Below are 26,391 nucleotides of genomic sequence, written 5' to 3' on the forward strand. Positions count from 1 at the left end.
GTCCTTGGCATATTGGGAAGCTGAACCAAGGTCCCTGCATGTCACCTCACCAGTGATCTGCCCTTGCAGCAACACAAAAGACTGCCAGGGGCTCCCAACACCAAATGGGTCCAGAATTCACCCCCGGGTGCAAAAAATTCTATTGCTGCTCTTGAGCCAGTCCAGCTCCTCGTTGGTTTTGGTGACCTCTCCACTCCAGGTCTTAGGGCTGAAGCTGTCCTGCCAAGAACTTGAGCTGCTGCCTGCTCAGTAACATTGGTAAAGCTCTGGGTGTCCATTTCCTCACTAATACAAATGCCTTCTTACTATGAAAGGAGAAGATGAAGTTCTGCTAACCAAGGACCAATGAGTTTCTAAGCTCCATGTGTCCCAGAAATACACACCCACTCCCCACAGCACTTGGTTACTTCATGTAATTCATTTTGTTGTGTTTCTTTCTCCTCTCCTCTCCTCTCCTCTCCTCTCCTCTCCTCTCCTCTCCTCTCCTCTCCTCTCCTCTCCTCTCCTCTCCTCTCCTCTCCTCTCCTCTCCTCTCCTCTCCTCTCCTCTCCTCTCCTCTCCTCTCCTCTCCTCTCCTCTCCTCTCCTCTCCTCTCCTCTCCTCTCCTCTCCTCTCCTCTCCTCTCCTCTCCTCTCCTCTCCTCTCCTCTCCTCTCCTCTCCTCTCCTCTCCTCTCCTCTCCTCTCCTCTCCTCTCCTCTCCTCTCCTCTCCTCTCCTTTACCTCTCCTCTCCTCTTCTTTACCTCTTGCTCTTCATCTTTGCTGATTGACCTCCATGAGAAATCCTTATTTCTTGTGTCCCGGTCAGCTCCTGCCTGAGCACTGGTAGGTGAAGATTTATTTCTCCGTCTTCCTGTGAGAAGTTCTTCACAAAAAATCTATTGCTTTTACTAGGTATTTGTTCTAAAGCAAAAATGAAAAAAACATACTAGGGTTTTTTTTTGTGAAATCACTGACATTAAAACACCTCCTGGTTCACATTTATTCCCTTAATAAAACGATTTTTAAAAGTTTTTCACTCATCACACAGCATTAACCTTCAAGCAGGAAGTGGATCGACTGGTTTTATTATTTCAGCAGCGTTTGCTAGCTTGGCTAGGCAGCTAGCACTAAGAGGGTGTATGTGTAAATATACATTATAATCACATTACAAATCACTGCCAAAGAGAGTAAATGCAGACTAAAGGATGTTTGCAATCAGGAAAGGGATTGTAGATTGGGTTCCTGCAATCCTGCAGTCAATGGGAAGGTACTTTCCAACTTCAATTTACATCAACTTTTATGGAAAGGTGGCACCTTCAAGGTCAATGTGTCTCTACCCCTGCCATCGTGCTGGCATGGTTATCCTTATCTAGTTGGTAGGTTGTATCCACAAGCTGTATTGATAAAGCAAGCTTTATTGATACAAATATTACAGAATCAACAATGCCTTAGGAGTATAACCTAGGGCCAACTCTACCTTCTGCATTTCCAAATCAAAAATTAATTTCCTACATTAGCGTCATAAAGTTCATGTGTTCTATGTAGGGGAAAGCTGCAATGTCATCTGGGTATGACCAAGATGCCTATACCTAGAGTCACGAGTGAACACTAACAAAGCTCTCTCAGCAACTCCAGCAGTTGTCCTCTTGGTTTCACCCACTTCAGCAAACATGAGATAAAGTATCAGACACTGCCAGTAAATGATTGTTACTTGCACAAGGAAAAACCCTGCAACTTGCTGTACCGACTCAGTTATTTGCTCAGCTCTAGTTGCCAGAAAGTTAGATGAAAAAAAGAACACAAACACCCCAAAAGCACATCAACATCTGTCTTGTTATCTCATTTGCATGCTTGGTATCTGGGCATTAATTCTTCTGAAGAAATTTTATAGTGCAAAAAGACCTTTCTTTTCTGACTGAATGGATATTTTTAAATTATGGGAATCAGCAGATTACCCATGAATATGTAACAATGTAAACACAGTTGGAGCTCACCGTAAGTTTTTTGCTCAATTCCCAGCGTTAAAAACAGCCTTGTCTCTGTGCCTAGACATCTTATTCTAGATTTCTTCATGTGGAACTGTGATTCAAATCACCAGTATGATATACCCCTGGAAGCACATGCCTCTGCTGTATCGAGGCTTCTTGAAGCCTGTTTTAATATTTCAGTTCACCTAAACCATCTGTATTCTCAGTTGGTTCACATGGCAATAGATGTAAAAGGTAGCTAAAACAGAGATAAGAACAGCTCAGATGCCCAGAGCACAGGTGGTTGCAGGTGTCAGTGGAAGATATTTGTCATTGAGAGCCAATGTTATGCTAAAAGACCTCTGTTGCTCCTATGTACTACAAGTACTTTGTAGAAACAGTGAAAAATAAGCCCTTTCCCCAAAGAACTGATGGTCCAAAGGAGGGTGTCAACCACGAATGTGCATTATGGACAGTGTACAAGGAAAAGGGACAGTGGAGAGTACCTTCCAAGACCCTGAACATATATTTTAATCATAATTTGTCCAGAAACTGGAATTGAGGCTTTTTTGCATGGCTGGGGTAAGGGAAGGTAGCCTTTTCTGAGATTTTAGGAGACTTTCAGCTCTGCAGAGTAGGGTAACTTGGCACTGCGAGGCTGGAATTAAGGTCAAAGCAGAGGGACAGCCTGGGAAACAGCGTCAGGGAGAGCCTGGATGTTGTTGTCACATACAGCTGCTTTGGTGAGATGAGGAGGAGGTTACTTTCAGAAAGAAATCCAAAGACCTGCCCACAGAAGCATCTAGATCATTTCTTCAGCTGTGACTTTTACTAGGATATCATTTGTTCATAAATCTTGACCAAGTAAGCATTTTGCAAAATTGAACTAACAAAGCTACCTCTCACAAACACAGGCATAAACTCTCATTTTGGTCCCTTTTCCCTCTCCTCCACATCGCCACCTCAGTCTTTGCTCCAGCTCCTCTCCAGCAGACTGTCCCTGCACTGGATGATGCTTAAATCATCTAATATCTCCCTGACAGTGAGACAAGGACAGCAATGCCTTCTCCTGGCAAAACAGGCCCTGCAAACGACCCTGCTTTTGTAAATGTTATTTTAATTTCCTAGTTCCTCTGGTCTAAAAAAGGGAAGATGGACCCTAAAGGTATTTGGAAGACACCAGTCCTTCAGAGGTATTTCCTTATGTAGTCTGAAGGATGGATCCAGTGAGGGTGTGAATGTGTTTCAAAGGGTTGGAAGCAAGGCCATTATGTAAGGCAGGGAAAAGGATATCCTCACAGCTCCCTGGCTATTCCCTGACATCAGCATCACCAGGGACAGAAATCAAAGGACGATATCTTTATAGATGATTTGAGAAACATTTATAAAATCTGACTTTTCTTCCCTTGCTCCCCGCCCCCCCCCCTCTCCCCGTAGCTCAAATTATTTCTGTGTTGTGATAAACTGCTCAACCAACATTTCAAAGTGACCTGCAAAATTACACAAGCTGGGCTGGCTAGGCTGCAGCCAACCACTCTGAAGTGCCGAGTCTGTTTTGTTCGGGCACATGGTTCAGACCCAGAAATGAGAAAAACAAGAGCAAGATCCCAAACCTGCCACGGTTTCGACTTCTGCAACCCTTTGCTCTCTGCAAGTTGTGAGACATGGGGGAATTGTGGCTGCAGGCAGTAGATGCTCTGTTTTACCAATCCAACACAGTAACTAGCAGCTCTCACCAGTTTGTTTTCCTGTTTGTTGAAATCCTAGCTGCCCAAATTTCTGAAAGATGTTTTTAAAGGATTTTGACAAATGCCTTTTGCATGGGAATAATTTCGTATTTTGTGGGCATCATCACACACAGAAGTATTTTCTTGATTAAGTGTAATCTTTACTAAGCCCTTTCACAAAATGATGTTCCTTCTTCTTCCCCACATTTCTTTTGCAGTATGATCTCACTTTAGATTACTAATGAAGCCAGATGCATCCTGGATGATTTGGCTTCACGCAAAGTGTCATTTCCCTGCGATCTCTCCGTGTTGATACAGTTGTTGATACAGTTCAACATCAGCCAATGATTAAAACAGGACTAAATCCCATCTCTGCATTTATGAAGAAAATTTATGCTCTGAAAGGTCATCATGTACAAAAATGGGTCCATTTTACTCAATAGATACCCTGCTCTGATTTTGATGACAATGATAACATTCCCAGTTTGTTTTAGGCATGCACGGGTGATGCTGGTGAGAACTGGTTGGAAACCTCTCCCTGGCACCAGCAGGGCTTGAGGAACTCCCTCCCATTGACTGTGCAGGGTGTACAGAGCTTTACTGACGCATTGGCAGATGCTCCAAATAAAGAGGCACTGTGAAAAAATGAGATACAGTTTTTGTAGTGGTGCAATTAAAAAGAAAGGGTAGGCGGAGAGGAAGTAAAAAAAAAATTAGCAAGTGCTGATATCATAGTATGTGTGGCACAGAGTTTTGGTAGGAATCAGGGATTCATGCTGTTACATACATGTGGACTGCAAGCATGCTGTCGGTTCTGAATTCACATCTGCAGCGATCTGTGCCTTTTGCCAGAATTTTTACCAGTTGCAGTGAACAAAACAGTTGATAACACGGTGAAGTGACTACATAGTTTTTAAATGGCTCTTTCTTCCCCCCTGACTGTACATCATGAATTTTTCTCCAGCCAAAAACACATGTTCTTTTAATTGAATTCAAAGTGGAGAAGGAATCAGCAAAGGTTTAAATTACAAGTGGAAAAAAATGAGTTTGCAAAGCAAGGCCAGTTCTGTGACTCTGGCAACCTATCCTTCCCAAATCCCCCACTCCCTGAAAAAAATGTTTGAGAGTTTTGCCATACTCTGCAAAGTTCCACCCTCCGTACTTTAATCACTTAAACTCTGCTTAACTGCAAACTCTAGCGTGTTCACAGCTTTCTGTAGATGCTTATCACATCTCCCTTAGCCATTGTTTAGCCAAGCTGCATGCATGACATTCTTCTAATCCTTGTAAAATCAAGGCAAACTGGCTATCATTTCTGAATGCGCACAGAAATGCATCTTTTCCTGGTGCTACCAGTGACCCACAACAACAACAACAAAACTTATTAGCTGCTTTAGCCATCTACATAAATCCAGTAGAGGGAGGCATTACACAGATGTGGTTCTACAGCTGAGGAACTATCTTCAGATATTTAGGGTCAATAAAATGAAGCAAGGTCACAAACAACCGAAGCTCTGTCTGGTTTAGTAGCCAAGCTGGTGGGGAAAAGAGAGAAGGTTTTTAAAGGAAGGGGAAGCAAGCTTCCTGGGATGGCAAAAATTAATCTCCCAGTGCTTGAGGTGTTTGAGACAGAGATGAAATTACTGTAAAGGGAGGGCACTTGAGGAAAAATAATCTTTGATTTAGATGTTCCAGAAAATATGTGGAATAAAGTTTTCCATGAAATCCATAGTGTCTCATGTTGATTTAGCAGATGTAACTCATGTAACTCCGTATGTTATTTTCTCATCCATTGAGTGGCCTTAAAAAAAGAAGGTAAACCACAGCTTTGTTACTTATTGTGCCTGTTCTTATTTCTGCTCTGCCAGTTTAGTTATAGCTGTGGTAGCAGGAAAAGTTGTTATAAGGCAGGATACTTAGCCTGCAACATGTATGCTCCCATTGGGAGCCCACAGAATCAAGTTCTCATTATGAACTCTATTTTCACCTCCCACATTGTGAGCACTGGAATGGGGGGGAAGCTCTTTGGCCTGTAAGAATATAGAATTTCTTCCTTAGGAGAGGTGAATTGAAAACTAATTTTCAAGGAAGAGAAACTTTCTATCAGCAGTACCATTATTTCTTATTATTGGTTTGTATGGCTTTAGCACCTGGAACCTCCATCTGCGATAAGGCTTTTGCATTGCTGGTTGCTGCAGGCGAATGCAGAGGGGAAATCACTCTCTAAATAGGCAAAGGAAAGGAGCATCGTTTGCTCCCATTTTGGAGATGGAGACCTGGTAAAAGGGGATGTTAAGGCACTTGTCCACGTTTATGCTGCCAGCAATGGAACCCAGATCTCTTGAGTTTGAGTCCAATGCTTTAACCACAAAACCCTTCTCTCTCCAGTTTCAGTGTTTAATTAATGATGATGATGTCTGCAGCTTCCTCTTATCAAGCCACCCTTTCATCAATGATGATATTGTGGTTATTCCCCTGCTATGTGTGTGGCTGTCTTCCAGTTATATTACCAGCTCCTGGAATCATGTTCACAAGCATAGAATTTGTTAATCTTTCACAAGTCCCTTCTTAAATATGAAGCCAAATTCTGCTTGCAGTGCACATCCATATTATGCTACTGAATAACGTAGAGCAGTAATGGTAAAATTTCTTGGGATACATGGATTAGCTGAGATTTTGGCTACCATCTGTGTTGCTGCCTGAAATGCAAGGTCTATCCCTCTTATCCTATCACCAGTTCAGCATTGTAACCTGTTCTAGAAAGGACTTTGAACATCAAAGGAAAATAGGCTCTTTCCTTTGTGCCATTTCTGGCTGAATTGTGAGAGAAATGTCACTTTGTCCTGAACATTTTTCAGGTATGGTGCCTTTATTTTTTGTTGCCTGTTCTGGCAAATCTCCTTATTCCATAGTTCGATGCTATTTATCCCTCTCCTTTGTAAGCGTCAGAGGAAGAGCGTTAAAACGGGACTAGGTTTAAGGTCATGGCACAGACCTGACTCAGGACTAGTTGTAGACCCTTCCATCAGCTTTGCATCAGACTGAATACACTACATTGCATGTCAGCAACATTATTTTTACTGATGTTGCTTGGAGGTGATCAGAAGATACTTCATATCGTCATAAGTGGCTTTGCTTCATTATTCATCTTACCTTAATTTAATTTAATTTAATACTTATTTTTCCTGGATAAAGCTGCAATCTGGGGGTCTGGGAAAAACATGCCTTTGTCAGGCAATTGGACTAGATGATCATTGCAGGTCCCTTCCAACTGAAATAGTCTATTCTGCTCTGGTCCAGCATCTCTTAGTGAAAAGAAAAAATAAAATGGGCAAGCTTCATTCCCCTGTGCAATGCACTATGTGTTCATATGAATGCTTTTGCTTGTAACTGACATTAATTTCATGTGCATCAGCAAAATATTTTATATGTTCTGTGATCAAAAGGAAGCAAAAGAATATTTAAAATTATTGAGTGAAGTCTCTATAGCTGCTGTATGAACAAAGAACAAATAAAACAGGCCAGGGCTCAAGTCCAGTGGCCAGGGAACATCCCACAATGGCACAGTTCAACTCACCTGCAGAGCAGGGTGGCCACATCCAAACAGTCTGTTGGGAAAGATCTTTGATCGCCACCAATAACCAGACTCAAACACTACTTAGCACAATGTTAGTTGGCCTGGACAAAAGTAATTCTGGATGATGCACTAACAATTTATGAGTCTGGAAAATCATGTGCCAGGGCTTCTGCCCATTCCTCAGCTCTTTGAAAAGTACTGATGTGATCCTAGCCTCTGGTCCTAGCCTTACATCAGTCTTCATTTCTTAGCAAGAGCAGGAGAGAGTGGGATACTTGTGGGCCTCAACTCAACTAGGAAGAGTCCAACTCTGTGGACTGGGTGTGCAGGAGAATGGTCCTCTTTTGAGCCTCCAGCTCCTGCCTCCAATTGAAGTCCCTATGGACTGAGGACAAGCCTTGGAGCCCAAACACATCTGCATCTGGCCTGAAGAAAAGTCAGAGAGGGAGAATGGCCGAACAGTTGTATGATATCCCCAGTGCTGTAAGCATTGATGACAAACGTAAGTTGTGGCAGCACTGTGGATGGGACTCATCTCGCCAAGCTTTTGATGTCTGCATTGCAGACATTTCTGCTTTAGAGTTTTCTACAATCAAGAAAGGGAAATAGACACTTGCTCCAGCACAATTAATCTGAACTGCTTTAAACATTTACTTTAAGATTAAGTCAACCATGGTCTGGAAGTATCTGGTTTATTCTTTGTTGATAGCCAGTCTAGATGACTAAGTCAAATGGAGCCCCATGCACGTGGTCATAGGGATTGCTGCCCTTGTGCCTGGCTTACAAGTAGAGTGGAAGCAGCAAAAGGTGTGATACCAACAATAAACCAAGATGGGGAGAAGTGAAGAAAGGGGGTAAGTGGCATCCTATGGATACATTTGTCCACCAGAGACAACTGGAAACTATTCTGAGGGCGCCTGGCCAAAACACTGGGGCATTCAGTGTTTTCTTAAATATGGAAGTTTTGCCAACTCACCCCTAGTCTTTTTTTCCTGAATTAATGCCATTTAATTATTAGGTTCACTGTTTATGAATGGGAAATACTTGCTAGGGTACCTATGGGAAGTGTTTGGTTTCTTAAGGTTTCTGGGCTATTTTTTCTGAGCAATTTTATCTTGTAATTTTAAGAATAAAATTTAGATACTCGGTCTGGCCTTCACTGCTGCCAACAACACCTGGCAGGCTGGTTGCATATACAGAAAATCTCATCTGTCATCAGTAAGAAGTCAATCCTGCAGTCCATACTGGGGCAGAATTTCCACCCAAGGCACTAGGAATCCCTCTCGAATAAGCAAGACAGAATTGGACTCTATTTGTATCCAGGTTCATCTCTTGTGTTTTGGTTTCCATCCTTTTTGACAGAAAATAAAACTTGCTGTAGTTGACCATTTGAGCATCAGCTTGTGTCTAGGTCCGAGATGGCACACACCCAATGTTTCAATCAAAGCCAGAAGACTGAGAGAGAGGGAGAGCAAGAACAGCCTTGTAAAGACCCTGTCATCCAATTTTGCAATGTTCCAGAGAAGGAAAAACTTACTTACTGACCCCTGTGGTTACCAGCTTATACCTGTAAGCTTGAAATTTGATTACCTTTCTCCTCTAACTGGTCATCAAACATTCCTAAGTTTTTAAAACTCCAGCCAGAGTATTTGACTTGCTGGTTTTCTGCAGAATGAATCCATCAGTTTTGCTTTGTCCATCATATGTTTTTTGCACTTTCTGTTGCATCTGTTAGAGTCCCAGTTTAATCTTAACACACCACTGCTTAGCAGTGTCCATAACACTTGGGCATTCATTAATTGATCTTTGGACATTCTCTCCTTCTCCATCTGCTTCACTGATTCGTTCCATTCCATTTCATCCAACACTTCTTGCATCAAATTGTGCTGTAATTTCCTCTGCTGAAGTTCAGCATCCTTTGTGTTTGACTCCTGGGTCTCTCCATAGTTCTAATTACAAACCTGGAGGATTTAGTTGGAATTTTAATGGTAATATAATATTAAGCCTAGAGCCAAAAAAAGTACTCTGTATTTTGGAACTACCACGAACTGAGAGGCAGATCAGGCAGCAGGCTTTAAACACAAATGTGCAAAAAACATTTAAGGAGACTTATCCTTAACTTAAATTCTTTCTTTTCCCCTTGACCAACTCATTTTATTAGGGAATGTTTAATTTCTTAAATTGAAATGTTCAGATACTTTAAAGAGAAAAGGCTCTAAAAATATAGTGCATATTTCATGCCAAAATGTTATTCCATGTTTGCCACCCATTTGTGTTTCAGTAGAAATACTTGCCTCCCACTCCTTGGCACTGGCTCAAAACTCTCTTTCTCAAAGGAGGTGCTGAAAAAGCATCTGAGTATTAATTTGTCTTTTGTGGGAGGTTTTAGTGTTGTTATAAATCACTATAAATCACAAATCAGGCTTTAAATGGGAGACTTCATAAGCTGCTTTCACTGTGTAAGGCTGTGAAAATGAAAAGCTTAAAGCAAATGTTATCTTGATGTGCTGTATTTAAATTGCCTCTAGGAGACTTAGTGGCCTTGGTTTTGCCAGTGTCTCACCGTCTCTTCCAAATGGTGAAGGAAAGTGTGGTGGGCATCTCCTCCTACAGTGATGACCATGATTCAAAGCTCCATTTGTCAAAGGGAGCTGCTTCAAGTACCACGTTCAGGCTTGTTGGGCAGACTTTTCCACAGGGATTTCATAACCTTGCAAGCATTATCAGTAACTTATTCAGTGCTCAACCTGAATTTAGGATATTCAGCACCACAACAGTACTTCTCGTTATGATATCAAATATGTGTGTTTCCACACATGCAATTCTGAGTGTTTCAAAACCCCAGCTAGAGACCTAGTTATACCTTATATTTACATGACATTTTTCATTCTGAGGTATTTTTCTGAGTCCGACACACCAAGCATGTGTAGGTAATTATCAGTAATCATCACTAATTGTTTTTACAATTCTTCCATTTTGGCATCAACTTTGAAACAGCGGCTTAACATGAGCTCATCAAAATGTAGACTTTGTGAAGACATTGCTGAATAGGAGCTGTATAGGGAGTTCAACGAGACAAAGCGTTCCAACTTGGAGTGTGGCCAGGACACCAAATTCATTGCTAGAAGTCATGAGATCTTTAATGCCCACAAAGTGGTCAGGACCTCCGCTGAGTTTTATGAGCGTAATGTCTCACCCGAAGAACAACTTCTTCAGCAGCACAGTACCGCATTGTATTGCACTGGACTCATTCATGTGCAAGGAGAAGAGTACCATTCAGTGACTCACCCATGCCAATGCGTCCAGCAGACCAGACTGTCTTAGTGTGTCTTCCAACCCAGCAGACCACCTGTCTTGGCTCACCACATGTGGCTGAGCGCCAGTGGAAGATGGCAAAGCTCTCAGCCTTCTCAGATAAAGACATTTTTGGAGACTCATGGGATTTGTCCAACTTTGCTGAATTTTGTTCATACCTTCGTGCTTCAGCCCAGCAGTTTGCAGAGCAGAAGAGAATCCAAACAAGATCTGGACTGCTCTTCCTTTGGGTCTACAGCAGCTGGGGTTAGCATCTAAGCCCTCTGGGCGGTCCAACGATAATAGGCTACTGAGAAAATACATTGAATCAGCACATCCTAACACTTCCTAGGCCAAATGAACTTTTACCACGTGGCCCCTTACTTCAAGTGATGTAAATACACTTGCACCATCTGCTTAGCTGAAAGAAGAAAGCTGTGGACTTTGCAAATGTTTCTCACCTTTGCTGATGTTGCCAGTTCGCTTATTTCTGTCAGTGCGTGGACCCTGCTATGAGTTTAGCCCAGCAATGCTGAACTGGCACGATTTCCATAGGGCAAGAACCGCGTGCAGCCCAGCATAGGTTAAAACATAGGCCTTTTCTGTTTCCTCTGCCATTTAGAGCAAGCCACAGGGCTCTGATGCTTGCTTCAGTGGCTTTTGAACATTTCTTTGGCCACATCCAACAACCTTCCAGCAGCAGTCTGCAGAAAACAAGATGACAAATTCAAACATTTTGGTATGTGATGAATCTGTAGACTTGTTTTACGATGTCAAAACAACTGCAATCTTGATGGGACTATCCCAAATTCATTACTGACAGTTCAACTCACTGTCCCAACTCACTGTTCACGCAGCTCATCTATGCATACCATCAGCTGATGGGGCCTGGAGTGAATTCTAGGCCGTTATTTTCTGCGAAGGAAAAGGTGAAAGGCTACCTCGTTATTTAAGTAAGCCCAATGTTTAAAGCTTCCCTGGGGGATTTATGCAGGGGTTAGAGGCCTGTGTACGTAACTGAGTTTTCACTGATGTCCAGCCAGAGACAGATCCTGGGGACATGCCTATCTGAGCAGCTACAGTTAAGAATCTAAGGAAATTTCAGGCTAAAAAGGGAGGTTTTCTACTAATCTAGATGAGGGCAGTACAAGGCAGACATGAAAACCAAGCAGATAGGATGCTAGCTTGGTCCGAAAGTGGGTTTTAGATACCTAAATCCTACTGTGGCTGGGACTTAATCTAACCAAATCCTGTCCAAAGACCACAAGCACCATACAATATGGACTGATCTGGCTTAGCAGGTGTTGCTTCCAGAGAAGATCTGGAAACCACAGAGAATCAACTGAACATGAGCTAACCATGATGCAACACGAAGAATAGATTCAGAGCCTGGATTTAAATAAGCAAATTGTGAGTAAGAATAGAAAGCATACTTACTGTGGTATGTGCCATGGTAGAAATATTGTGGGTTGTTTCAGATTTTTATATCTGGGTCTGGTCTCCAGCCTTCCACAGTGAAGTAGAAAAAGATGTAAAAATTTCAAGAAAGAACGATAAGGATTGTTTAAGGATCAGATCAGGAGAACAGTTAAAGGATCAGGACCCCGCACAGTGCAATACCTATGAAGGACAAGACTGTGGGTCATTTGACAACAGTCAAGTGGTGCCCACATGGAGAAGGGGAATTTGAGAGCAGAGAAATTAGTGTAACCAGCATAATACTACAATAAAAAACGACTAGGAGTGGAGGCTGTACAATTCAGACATAGACATAGAATAGAGCACGAAAGCTAAGTGTGACGTGTGATTAGCTTTCAAGACCTGTGATGGAACATTTTTACTGAACATTCGGGTATTTTTTTTTCCTAAAAGTCCTTATCTCAAGTGCAGGTCTGAATTAGAAAAAGAAGTAAAAGGCCCAAAGTTACTGTAGGCTGTAGAGATACTTGCAGAGATATCCATGTCTCCAAAATCCATGGAAGAGTGAAAGCTTTGGTTTCCCTCTGTTGGTGACCACACAGAACTCGTGCTGCAGGATTTCTCTGAGTATGAAAAAGGGGACCTGTCTAGGGCACGCTGTCAGTGGGGAGCCAGTGATATGAAAACAGGGCCAAAATCATGGTTTTGTAGCATCAGCTGAACATCCATGCTGCAAGTTATCCATTTATCCAGGCCTTTGGAAAGAAAGCCTGTTCATTTTGGGGAGGGAGGGAGCAGAGTAGAGGATAGAGAGAAGAAGGGAAAGGGGGAGGGAAGTAAAGTATTGTTGATTTTAATTTTTACTATGGTTTGTTAGTTTTGGCATGTGGGAGGTGGAATTGCTTCTGGCTTTTCTTTTTATTGTGATTATACTCTTTAATGTTGGCAAACACACCTGGGGCTGACAATAGGCATTTTTCAGTAGCACATTGTTATGAACAAACTAAAAATAAAATAATGAAGCTAAACACAAAACTGAGTGTGTGGTTATCTTAAAGTGACACCCTAAGGCCTTGCTGTTGTACTCTCAAACTGTATATGCCTGTCACCCTGGTAACAAATAGATAAAAAAGCAAAGATACATATTTACCTTTTGGAAGCAAGGAAAGCACTTGTAAGGATAATTTCTGTGGTCTTTCTGCAGGTAGGAGTCCTGAGCAGTTTTATCTGAACAAGATCTAAATAAAGACACCAGGGTCTGGCCAGCCAACGTATCCCGATTTCTGTTCTTTCTTCTACCACTTAAAAAAGTAAAAATAAATGCCTATGGAATTACGATTGCCTGAAATCATGTAGAGGAAATAAGAGTGTAAAATAAGAAATGGTTTTAGGTGATAAATATGGTCTTGAATGGTACAGATCAACTAAATGCTGGCATACATTACTTGTTCAGAGATACAACACTGAGGCTACTGTTTTTAATTCCACAAACCTATGTCTTAATAAGAAGTATTTGTATAATAGTTGTCTATACTTTTATTCATATATTCATGCACTCACTAACATACACAAGCAGGCACATTAATAAAATGTCATTCCTTAGAGGCAAAGGCGTCTTTGCTTAAGGATTTTCAAAGGCAAAAAACTCTTAGTGTTTAATTCATAGATAGATATAAAAGTGATTTCAAAGACCACATTGTTTTTTGCACTGGTTTGTTAAAACCTATGGGTCTCAGATGGTTATTTTGTGGTAGTAACTCAGAAAGCAAGACAAAACTGAGGGCAGGGAATAACATGTATTCATTGATTTGGAAGCTGTCCCACACTTGATGAGTATAAAAGATGAAAGCCACTTTTCTTCCTGCTTCCTCTCAGGTTACTATTTCTACAAAAATTCCAGGTTCACTCATAAGGCCCAGAGAGCTGGGGACACACCAACTTGACAGACCCACATTGCCTGGGCTGTGGCAGTATGGAAGAGGTGAGTGTTTTCTTTCTGAATCTTTGATTAGAAGTTACAAATATGAGAATAGTGGGCAAATACACGTTACCAACTTCCAATGCCAGCTGTCTTTCCCCAGTGTGCAGGCTGTCACCATTGCATGGTTTCAGTCATTGCTTCAGCAAGTAGCTCAGGATATGAAGAAAGGGTTTAAAGTGACTCTAGGAATGGAAGCCAGAATGCAAGACTCCATAGTCTTCTAAATTTGGGAGGGTCTTGTGTAAGACAGAAAATGGACTGAATACATATTGTTTAAGAAAAATCTGAAAATTATTTAACTTGTGTTCAAACAAAAAATATTAAATAACTGGTTTACTTCCTTAAAATAGATTTTATTTCACTACCAATGAGTAACAACAGTGGTTAGGCTACTATAAAGGCAATACATTTCAGAATCTGAAGGCTCCTGGGAAGTAGGTGCTCATATTTTTTGTATTTATTGCTTCTCCTTAGGAAACTCATCCTGAAGAAAGAATGTCTCCTTCTGAACAATATCCTGAAGACATGTATCTTTACATTCATTATTAGCAGGTGACATCTGGGCCGAGACCACAGGAGAAGAATTTAGCAGGTGGTCTTGTAAAGTGACTCATATCACTTCTGCTTTCTGCTTGTAAGAAGAAGTGAGGAAGGTTCAGCAGAAGAATAGCTCCTACCAAGGAGGACTGTGCCAACAGGAAGCAATACCAGTGACTCAGTGGGTGGCACGATCTCTGTACTGCTCTCAGTCGTCACCCAAACTGATGGTAGGACGGTTTGGGTGGTACAGAGATAGCATCTTTCAGACAAGGGGGACAGATAATAACCTGAGTTCTCATGATCTGTTTTCCTTCAATTATTATTTTTCATCTTTTTTACTATGAAGTTTTGGAACTGATACTTCTTAGAATTAGCAGTTCACTGACAAAAAACTGATGACTTTAAAGGAGTCTACTAAGCTACACTATGAAGATAGCCCTTTCTATTCAAGAGGACTCTACTCTGTATCGTGGCTACCTATTTGTTAGCAGCTAGATCTACACTGATATGAGACAAGATTGGCTACTTCCCTCAGAGAAATCATGAACCAGCCAGAGAAGGCACACATCACTGCATGGCTTGCAGTGAGATGAGAAAAAGGGTCTAGCAGAAGGAAAGTGAAATAAAAAGCAATAAAAACCCAGGTATTTTTTATTCTTTTAAAGCAACCCCGCTAAGGAAGGATGGCAACTCTGCAATCTCTTTCATGGATGAATGCCAGGTCCGCTGTGCTAAACAAAAGCCACATAACTTTTCCCTTTTTTCCCTCAACGTGTGGTATAGACAGCATCTGTACTCCAATCCTCTAAAGCCAGTAGAAGCTCCACAGAGATGGGGTCTTTCAGGCTGAGCCTGAATGGGAGCTCAGTTTTTCTTCCCAGAAAAGCACGTTAATCAGCAAGTTGTTATAGAGATCAAAAACCGTCTCTGTCACTCTGTACTCTGAGGATCCTTCGTCCATGGCTGTGTGTTAGTTTTGCCCTAGGAGCACCTACCACCATGGGTCCATGCAGGAGCATGGGGTCTGGGCTGAAGTGTGACTTAAGAACCAATCTGCTCAGTCTTGTGAAGACTGGCAGACTGGACATGAGTAGAAGTAGTCCTGTGAGTAATTTTGAAATCTAAGAGGTTTTTACAAAATTAAAACATTAATTAAACCAAGAGTTTCAGTTGCCAGAATGAACAACTCTGTCCCACTTGCACCTTGTACTGGCTCTGACCAGAAGTAACATGCTGTGTTTGCTTGGGAAGCTTGTGACAGTGCAAGGAAATGGCCTTATTAGTCATGAACCTCAGCTGGCTCTGAATTTAGAATAATAATATCAGGGTTTTTTGGCCAGTATTGCCCTTCCAGTTGCTTTGCAAATTGGTTTGCTCCAAATCAGCCTGCTGGTTGACCTGTGGGAAGAACCTGGACTCCACCAAACTTCTACCCTCACCTAAGACAGCCACCTGCCTGCTGTTACCTGTAGACCCTTGGGCTGGATTTGTCCCAGCTGGCAGCATAGGTAGCAGACAGAGTGCTCTGAGTTTCCTTAGGAAGTTACTGGATTTATCAGGAGTAGCAGTAGGCCTACAATAGAGTTGTTCCCCATTCAGAAATATAGTTTCTACCTGTCAGGGGGGTTATATACACAACACAATTGAAAAGTAAAAATAAACCTTTCAGAGCCTTGTTGCAATGTCGTACAAGGAGGAGATCCTATTGAAATATGTCCTTTCTCCTCCCATTTTGTTCTCATGGACTCCACTAATGGCCTTTCAGTGCTTAAAGGGTGGATGTAAGAAAGATGGGGAAGACTTTTACGCAGGCCCTGTAGCAATAGGACAAGGGGTAATGGTTTTAAACTAAGAGAGTAGATTCAGACTATATAAAAGGAAGACTTTTTTTTTGTGATGAGGGTGGTGGAACACTGGAACAGGTTGCCCAGAGAGGTGGTAGAAGTTTCATTCAAGGCCAGGCTGGACTGGGTCCTGAGAAATCAGGTCGTGTTGAAGATGTCCCTGATCATTGCGAACGGGTTGGGCTATATGACCTTTAAAGGTCCCTTCCAACCCAAAACATTCCGTGATTCTATAATTCTATAATTGCTGCTGTAGAGACAAATCCTCAGTGTTCACTGAAATCCCCACTTAAAAGCCATGTAAATGAAGAAATAAGAAACAGAGAGGGGGATCCCTGTGATTCCCAAGAGATGCCAAAGCGCTCCCAGACCATTTTCTCTGTTCTGAAAAGACAGACCTCCAGGCAGCACAAATTTTCATAGCTTCTTAGATATCAGTGCAAACAAAGCAAGTCTACTTTCATGGCTGTCTATGGTAACGAATGAAATATTCAAAGAAACTCAAGCCTATACGTATAGCTAATGTAAATTAGATTGGATACCTTGACTTTGGTGCAAACACAATGATTTATATGGACAAGGCTATGGGCCAAAGCTTTTATTATGCCTTTCAACCATTAAAGATGCTCAAGAAAGAAATTCCTAAAAATAGACATTTTCTTCTAGGGAACAGTGAGTGTGAAAGAAGCCCAGGGATGGAGCCGGCCAAATGGATAGACCTTTACAAGATCCCAATAAAAAATACAAGAATTATTATGCTGGAACAGCTCCAAGCTTTTTTTTTCTTCCCAGAATGGAGATCTGGGATATTTTTGTTCACATCTTGATAGTTTTTATTGGGTGATAATTTATAGGCCAGCTGATGTCAGCATAATAAGAGTTTAGTATGATTTCTTCTTCTCTTTGCTCAGCAGTGCTATATTTATTGGCCTGTTAAGTTTCATTTTGGTGAGGTGCAGCCTGAGCCAATGGAACATAACTTTGAAAAACTCCCGCGACCAGTGTCTCTCCATGTACTTTATACTCCCCCTCATGCTTTATATTCTCATAATATATTAAAGGCTTCCAAAGTCACCTTCTAAGAAATACCCAACTTTTGGTCATAAATAATTTTTAGCAGTTTTGACTTTTCTGAATATTTGTGTTTTGTATTTTTTTTATTCCCACCTTGTCTCACAAAATGACAAGTTTGGGGGCAAAGCCTGATTGACTGACCCACATTAGACATTTCACAACTGTCTAAGCATAGTTCAGATGTCACCCAACCCACTCAAGAGGCCTCTGTGGAGTTCAGCAGGTTATCATTTTCCTACTGTTTGATTTGTGGTTACTCTGCTTCAGTAACTGTAAAGAAATTAGTTCCCGGCTAGACAGGAACTGGTAAAACGAAAGAGGTGTTGATAGAGGTGTTACTGACGTGGACATTATTTTTTCCCCTGTAAGTGATATTTGTCCTGTCTTGTCTCTGTGCGTTTTCAAAAGTCATTACTTTTTCATTGCTTCATTGGCTTTTTTTTTTTTTTTTTTTCTTCCTTTAACATGTAGAAGTAATTGCTTCTTCTGGGAGCCCTTTTCAGCCATTACTTCTTTGCATTCACATCTCTATTTTTTTTCTGGTCTGCAGTCAGCTTTCACTGAACGTAGAGCTGCTCTGCTGCCTCTCTTCCATGAAGCTGCTTTTTCATTGTTAGATGTCAGTGCATCCGTGCATGCAGCTAGTGCACAGAAGAAATAGATGGGAATTGAGACTACAGAGTTAAATACTGCTGAAGGTTGCCGAAAAAGAAAAACTAAATCCAACTTGCACAAATGAAATCTAGGTCAGAAATTTACACAGCTCTGGCCTCATTCATGGTACGCTGAATTTGTCCTATAACATACCTATTATTTTTTCAAAACATGTGTTTTCAGGGCCAGATTTAAACTAAGATTAAATACAGTTTTTTCAGCATAAGCACAACAGAAAAGGCCCTTCATTATCTTGCTTATATTTTCAAGCAATTGCAGTTCAGATGATAAATAATCCAAAGAAGGATGTATTTTGCTCTTCTATGGAAATGTTGATATTTTGAACATTTTTTTTCTTTTAAAGGAGATAAAAATACTCAGACACAAAGATCACTGTAGTTGGGCATATTAAACCATCTTTCTGAGAAGAGAAAAACAAAAAGGAAAAAAAATTCAGTTACCCAAGTTATAGCAAAAGTGCTTTTTGTTTTACTCTAATTAGTTAAAATTTGAAAAGAAAATGTGCTTTTAAACAACAACAACAAAAATCCATTATGTTTCTTTTTAAAAAATGTCAAAAGATGCCATCTACGGTATGGTCACTTCAAAATTTTGGGTGAATTTTCCTTAAGAAACATGATGGAACTGGTTCTTATTGTAGAAACTTTTGTCTCTCATAGCTCAACTGTTTTTTAAAGAAGATTTATGAAAAAAACTTTGAAGAACTCTATCAGAAGGCCCCTGATGTTTAAATATACAGGATTCAAGAATCGGAATAATATTTTTTGCTCATTGCTGGGGAGCCACACTTGTTTCGACTGAAGTAAAACCATTGATAACATGCATGGATTACTTGGTTTGTCCAGTCCAATTCAGTAGGGAAAATGAGTACACTGTAGTTGCACTGTAAGCCCTTTTGCCATCTTAAGTTCAACATTTTGCTCTAAAGCCTCCTGGTTTGATCCTGGATATCTGTTAATGGTTTAGATGTCACATGGGCATCACCAGATGCTAAGCAAATCGACCTCTGCATCAGGTTTCTCTGTAGCTTGAGTTTGCCTCTAAAGCTCTGGCCAAGCAAAGTTAAATCGATGCTCTTAGAGAGAAGTGTGATAGCAAGTTTGTGGTTTCTGAGCATGAATAGCTTTGTTAAACAAGAGGAAGAAGTCAGGAAAAAAATGCAAAGAAAAGCAAAGTTGAGGAATGAAAAAGGTCCAGTCAAAAATGACCTGGTTTCATGCACCCTGATGCCCCTGGGTGAGCGCTATAGGTAGCCAAAGGTCCCAGCAAGAGCAGCTGACACCTGGTAGACCCCAGTGAAGATGCACAGAGGTCAGAGCACCAGTATCTTTTGCATCCTGGGAACTGGCTTTGTGGGAAGTCTTCCCAAAGCAATACTGATGTGGCAGAGCACAGGAGTCATATACTCTACAGTGCACCCTTGTAATGGTTGACTCAGAGAAATTAGAGATGGAAAATGCACTTAGGTCACTTGGTCCATTCCCTAACTGTTTAAAGGTTGCTCCCTACAATGTGTTCTTCATTGCTTTGTCTAGTCAGCTTCCCCCTTTTCCCTGGGGGGACCATTCCACGTAGTAATAGACCTCGTTGTTAGGAAAATTTTCCTGATGTGCAGCCTAAATTTTCCTTGGCTCACATTCATCCCACTATTTCAGTTAAAACCTCCTAGTCAGCTCTTAACTTCTCTCCACCTCAGGCCCTTTTCTTCCATCAGAGGAAACAAATGAGTCTGATCAAGTAAAGCCCTGTATGTTTAAAAAATAATGATATCCTTACCTCCTAAGAGTGATAGTCAATATAGAATTAACATAAAACGTGCAAATTGCCTTATTTTATACGGAAGAAATGAATAAGTCCCTGGAAGCTTTTATCACGTCGGTTGGCATGGCTTGAAAAGTCCAGCATCTACCATCATTTACTAAAACACATGGAGTCAAGTCCCATCTGGAACAGATCAAATTCCTCTGGCTGGTCAATCAAAGCTCAAAGTCCCATGGAAATTTATATCACCTGAAGGCCTGTGAGTTCCCTTTCCAATCAAGATTAGGGAATAGAGCCACGTACCACTTCAGTGGTGACATATATCATGGACTGTGGGACACTGGACTGGTGTCACCAACTCTTTCATTACTTTGGAGAATCTGGAAAAAAACGTGGGGTTTGGATTTCAGCTCACAGATAGCCTTGTCAACCTAAGAATTCAGTGTGTCCTCCTAGCAGAGACACAGGAGTATCTGACATTTTGATTCTGCTGACAGGGAGAAGAAATATCATCTTCTATTGACCCAAAATAAATGCTGTCCAAAAATTTTGAGGAAACAGATAAAGTAGCAATGCAGAGGAAACGAGATGCTTCAATTAATTCTTGAACTACTGGCATGGTTTTAATATTTTTTATAAAATAAATATTAAGAAATAGAAACAGTCTTTCAGGCTTTTTTTTCAGGGGCCTCTTATTTTTGTTTTAAGACAAAAACAATTTGTTGCCATCACCATGAATCACCAAGTGCTTCAGCTGGCACAAACCCATATTTTTCTGTTTAAAATATGTTTTGAATGACATTTATAAGCAGTAAAGCTCTTCACGAAGGCTGTTCCAATAAGATCTGTCTTTGAATAAAAGGAGATTTCAGCCAAAGTTCAAGATAAATGGGAAATCTAGACTGAGTAGTAGATGGGAATGATGTGGATCAAATCAGTTGTCGACATTTTACCATGTACAGCAAATGTCTGGGAACCACTTCCGCAAGCAAAAGCAGTAGTGAGAAGTTACTCTTTCTGTCCAGCTTATTTTAGAGAGAGAGTCTGCAGCAAAACCCAGCAAGAAGTTGTGGTATACTTTTCTGTCTTGAACTTCTACATTGCTAAATTCCTCTTTGTTGAGAGGAAGATTTCAGTTTCATGATATTGCTTGCTATTAATAATTACTTGTGCTGTTATAGTGTTTAAAATCCCCTTCCATGCTAGACTTTGCACAATGGCAGAACAAAAAATATAGTCCTTGCTCTGAACACGTACAACTTTGGTGTAAAACAAATGGGGGCAGAGAGCAATGAGGATTATGGAGGAGCAGATGGACAGCATCATTCAGTGCAGTGGTCCTGGCACACCCAGGAGAAAGGGCAGAGTCTCATTCATTCCTGTCATCTGAAAACCTGGCCCAGAGTATGTCACCTTTAAGACCAGTACTAATTGCTTTGTGTCTTACAGCCTAACTCTTCATGGCTAAGTCGAGAACAGAGCTTCAGCGTCTACCAAAGAGAAAGGAAATTCCATGTGGGAGATGACCTAGAAGCATCTGAGCAAGCAACAGAATGTTATAACTTTTATCTTTTATTTAACGGTTGGACCTGATGATCCCAGAGGTCTTTTCCAACCTAAATGATTCTATGGCTCTATGATCTCATGTGTGGAGTCATGCAAAAGCGAAGTGTCCCAGCTCAGCTGTGGGCAGGGAAAGCCCCCGTGCTCAGGCTTGCTCAGCTCCTGCACAGCCCGGGAACAGTACTGCCTGCCTCAGCACCTCTATGGTGGTGTTCTCCAAACCCAGCTGGGGCCGGCCAGGCTATGTATTTCTGTTGCATCCTGTGGGTTATGTGAGCAGAGGGTTTCCCAGCCTGTGGGATGGGTATGAAGACTGTGGCTTCGGTCACTGGCAGGGTGACTCAGTTACCCTCTCCCAAGCAGAGTCATGTATACAACCGCTGTGCCCCCGGGACAGGGACAGTGGTGGCCACAGGGTATCCTTGCCCACACCTGTGGAGTAGCATATTCTGCCTCATCACATCCAAAGAGCGTCTCTCATCAAGCTAGCAGCTGTGGATTCAGGATATAGCCTTGTGGTTACGGGTGCAACCAATAACCTGACACCGGTGTCCTGGCTAATTGCTCACGGACTGAAATAAATTGAACAGAAACCCAAAGAACTCTCCAAAATGCTGTAGTGAAAGGCCTGGGAGGAAGCTGGAGGCTCATAGGCTGTACAGCTTTGTGGGCAGAGATGGGTGTCCACAGGGACACCTGGCAGAGGTACCTGCTTTATGCTTCCCAGACAGAGCTGTGCTGAATAACCATCTTGTGTGCAGGAGCTCGCTCGCCTCCAGGCTCCGCGTGCTGCCAGCATGCAGCTGGGCTGACACGGAGGAATGTACTCCCTAGCAATGCTTCTTTATAAATTATTTTTACTGGGGGATTTGAGTGTCATTGCAGTGAATGTGTACAAATATTGGAAGAACAATGTGTGCGAGGGAAAACAAAGTGAAAAACCAGCCGGCTTCCTATTCTTCCTGGGTAAACCTGTGATTTCTCCCACCTTCTTGAGTTGCAGTCTAATATAATATTGTACAGCCTGCTGCCTGCTTAAACAATTCCTGCTGGAGTAGTGGACACTGAGTACATCACTCAAATCCCATGAAGTTGTTTAGTTTCCAGTTACACATCCTGAGGAGTTAAATCTCTGGGAGAAGGGAATTACCTGGGTGTCCCTCTGGGTGCTCTCCTGGCACAGGATAACTCCTGGCACGGGGCTGGAGCTGGATATTTTGCAGATGTTTCCAGTTTTACTGTCAGTCCTATTCTCCTGAGCTCACAGTTCCCCTCTTCCAGCTCCTCACACATCTACCAGGGCTCAAACAGATGTCATATATTGATTCTTCACCTGTTTGAAATGAACTGCAATTATCAGAGAATTTGTTTCATTTACCTCCAGCCATCTAGAAGTCAAGCATCTGCCTTAAACTAGTGGCCTATAGTCAGGGGAGAGGGATGGGCACTGCCAGAAGTCAAACACCTTTCTACTTATTTTAAATATCTCTCTTAGGCTAGGATGAATCACACTGAAAGCCCTTGCCTCCCTATAGCTGTAAAGGTACCTACAAAACCAAGTTTTAGATAATTAAGGTGCGGTGACATGAAACCCACCCTCAGTATTTGTTTATAAAGCAGCTGTGAAACATGAGATTGGTGTGTTTAGGATTTTGATGGTGGAGCCACAAGGGGTTGTGATGATCACCCACGCTACTCTAAGAACAACACCCTGGCCTCTAACCTTTAAATTTTGCTCATCTGGAGTGTTTCAGGTTTTCAGTAGAAAACCAAAGAAACATCTGCCAATTATAAAATGGATCTTGCCCTATAAATTGCTGCCTTGGCCAATAACAAGGCTGTAGAACAGGAGGAAGAAGGAGAGACTGGAGATGTCCCAAGAGAGAGAAGGCCAGCAGGGGATTTATAATAATTTGGCAGCCACTGAAGTGTGGGCCCATGAGGTTATTTCTACACAGGACTTTGAACACACACCAAGACATTATACCTTTCAACCCCTTGCTCTCTCAGCTAAATGAAAATGATTAATTTAGAGAAGAAAGCCTATCAAAACATTTGCCATGGGTTATGAGGCTCTGTCACATTGGAGTAGCCTGGACATGCCAAATCCACAGGTGCTGGGAGATGGCAGGGACACGGGGAAGGGATGGTGCCAGCTGCACCAGGGTTTCTGTCTTCCTTCAGCTGCTCTGCTGCTGGCTTCAGATGCCTTAGGAGACGTTTGTTTGTGCGCTGCAGTCCAGCTTGCAACCAACAGAGCAGCATGTGTGCAGCAGCAGCTCAGAAATGCGAGCGATGCTGCTAAGCAATCAGAAAGCGGCAGCGGGGCTGGCAGCACCAAGCCAGGTTTGGATGGCTGCAGATGAAAGCCAAGAAGAGCAAACAAAACCTAGGACAGAGGCAGCCTTCTTGCCAGCGAAGCGATGCAGTCAGAGCAGCCACTCGTTTCTTGCAGTGCTTAAGTGGTTCAATTAAGTCGAAGGAGTAAAATATTTCCTAAGGGACATGAGTCTATTGAATGCATTGAGTAGAGAATAATGCGCTTTATTGAATGAGACGCCTACGGGCAGAACCCCTCTTTGCATAGCAGTGACGCTCTTCTGTGCCATGCTGGGGCTGCCCAGACATACCTGAGCTGGGTTTTAACTGCCTGGCTCTGGTGCTGCTAACAGAGCTCAGCATGGGCTGCGCACAAACCCTGCGCGCAAATTTGCAGCAGCTGACCCTGCGGCTGCAGCCTGAGCAGAGCCTTGGCCGGGCAAAGGATGGCTTAGATGGGTAGGGACCGAGGGGATCACCAGCAGGACCCTTCCCATGAGTGGCCTCTGTCTCCCTTGTGGGCGCTGGAGCCAGTTGCTGCATCCACGCACCAGCAGTGGTTGCCAAGGCCATCTGAAAGGTGCTAGTTCTGACTACAGGCTCTGGTCTTGCTCTGTGTTAGGATGCCATAGGACCAGACAGCTCGGAGTCTAGGCTATGCGGTGGTGAACATCTAATATCTTTGGCTGTAGGACCACAGAAATTTTGTCCCTTTAGGAAGAGGATAAGGAATAGCACTTTTCCCTCCCTGCCAGCTGGATCACATTCATGTCATCTTTGAGAAAGAAGAGCACTGCCTTCACAGCTGAAACTCTAACGCTATAGGCAACTTTTTCAGGCTTTTTCAGTATTTGCATGCCATGGAATCTGTTCCCAAATCCTAGACACCTAAATGAAGCCAGCTTTAACCTTGGTTGATAAAACATCATCAGCTTTATCTGAGAGATAAAGTTTTTGGGTTAGCTTTTTTTTGTGAGTTAGCTAGATTTTCTGAAGTTATCTGTACAGAGGAATATGGCTGCATGTCTTGCACAGATCCAGAAAATTCCACTGAGATTCTCATCAACATTAGGCCATGAAAGGTTACTATTCAAAACCGACAGAATAAATCAAGTAAAACTGTTGAGAGTGCTCAATAAATATGCTATTTATTTTTTACCATGTTAAATAGAAAGAGGGAAAGATGGGTAAAAATGAAATTTATTCCTTTTATTTATTTTTAACTGTAAAGCTTTCTCTTTTCTTTTCTGTCCTGTATTGTTTTTTTCTTTTTAAAGGAGGAAATATGATAAACATTTCTTTACTCGTTCTTTTTTTAGTCGATGGAAACTACAATAGCCAAATCAAAAGCCAAGATGTTTTAAGACACTCCTTTTATCTCTTTTTGTTGAAACACATAAAACTAGAAGGTAGTGTAGGCCATCTATGAAATGTCTTTCTTTTCACCTTTTTTGCTAAACACATCAGAGGAAAAAAAAAAATCTGATCAGCCCTAGAAAAAAACCATGATTGAACAGGACAGTTGCTTTGCCTTTCAGGCACAAACTCGAAAATATGGATAGGTTTATATATAAATATATATACAGTAACCAAAACCTCAAATTCAAATACACCTGAGCTTTGAGGAACTTTGTATATTCATTCAACCTTTGTGGCTTAGGTTCATCTGTAACAGAAATATTTGCAAATAGACAGAATACTTCCTCTTTAATCTTATCTAGCAATCTCTCTGTTTGTCTGGGTTTTTCCTAGAGATGGCCTCAGATCCTGATATCTGAGGGCTGCACAACTAAATTAAGGCAAGATCATACCCGGCTTCACAGAGGCCTTTATTTTCCTTTGCCACGAGCATTTGTTTCATTTTAATTCATTAGGATGAAAGGCAGAGCAGCCGTGTAGCCTGGCTCAGCCTCCGCCAGCCCTGTGCTTGGCCTACCTTTGGGAAAATATCTTATTTTTGACTGATGGTTGTTTGCTCTATGGGCAGACTGTGGCTGGGATGCACAAAATGGCTCGGCCAGAGCTGCCAGTCCTCTTTCCTGGGGCTCTTCCAGAGCACTGAGCACATCCCAACACTCGGCTCCCAGCTCTGGTGCCTCTACCAGGCCAGGCAGTGTCCAAGGGTACCTCACCAGCTGCTTTTCAAGTCACACATCTGATGGGACGAGTCTTGGATTCACGCCCAAGAGCTCTTTCCGCATCCACAAAGAGGATTGTTTGAGGTTTCACGCCTCCAATGCCACCTTTAGGCAAGCCGCTGCAGCTTGGCAATAGGGAAAAGATGGTGAAATGTCGGGATCTATCCACGTGTGCCTGGCTAATTGCTGTAAATTAGCTTGGCCCATTTATGCCCTTGAAGAACCCCAGGCACCACTGGCAAGTAAAACAGATACGCTTCAGCTAAGTGCCTTCGGTTCATGCTCTCTCAGAGGACAAGAGGTGGATGGTGCTATTTGGTAGCTGTTCAGACCCAGCACTGCTTAGACAACCACCTTGCTTTGTATTTTGAACAATTTATCATGGCCCTTACCTGCATCAGTAATTACAATTACCCCTGAGATTTAGTGCACCGGGAAGGGCTCCAAGTTCAACAGAGCTGTGCCACACAGCCTGGATGGATAGCAATAGGAAAATTTTCCAGAGTTTTATTGTGTTATTTCCTGTCTGTG

This window comes from Falco naumanni, chromosome 6, assembly GCF_017639655.2.
Source record: "Falco naumanni isolate bFalNau1 chromosome 6, bFalNau1.pat, whole genome shotgun sequence".
Classification (NCBI taxonomy): Eukaryota; Metazoa; Chordata; class Aves; order Falconiformes; family Falconidae; genus Falco; species Falco naumanni.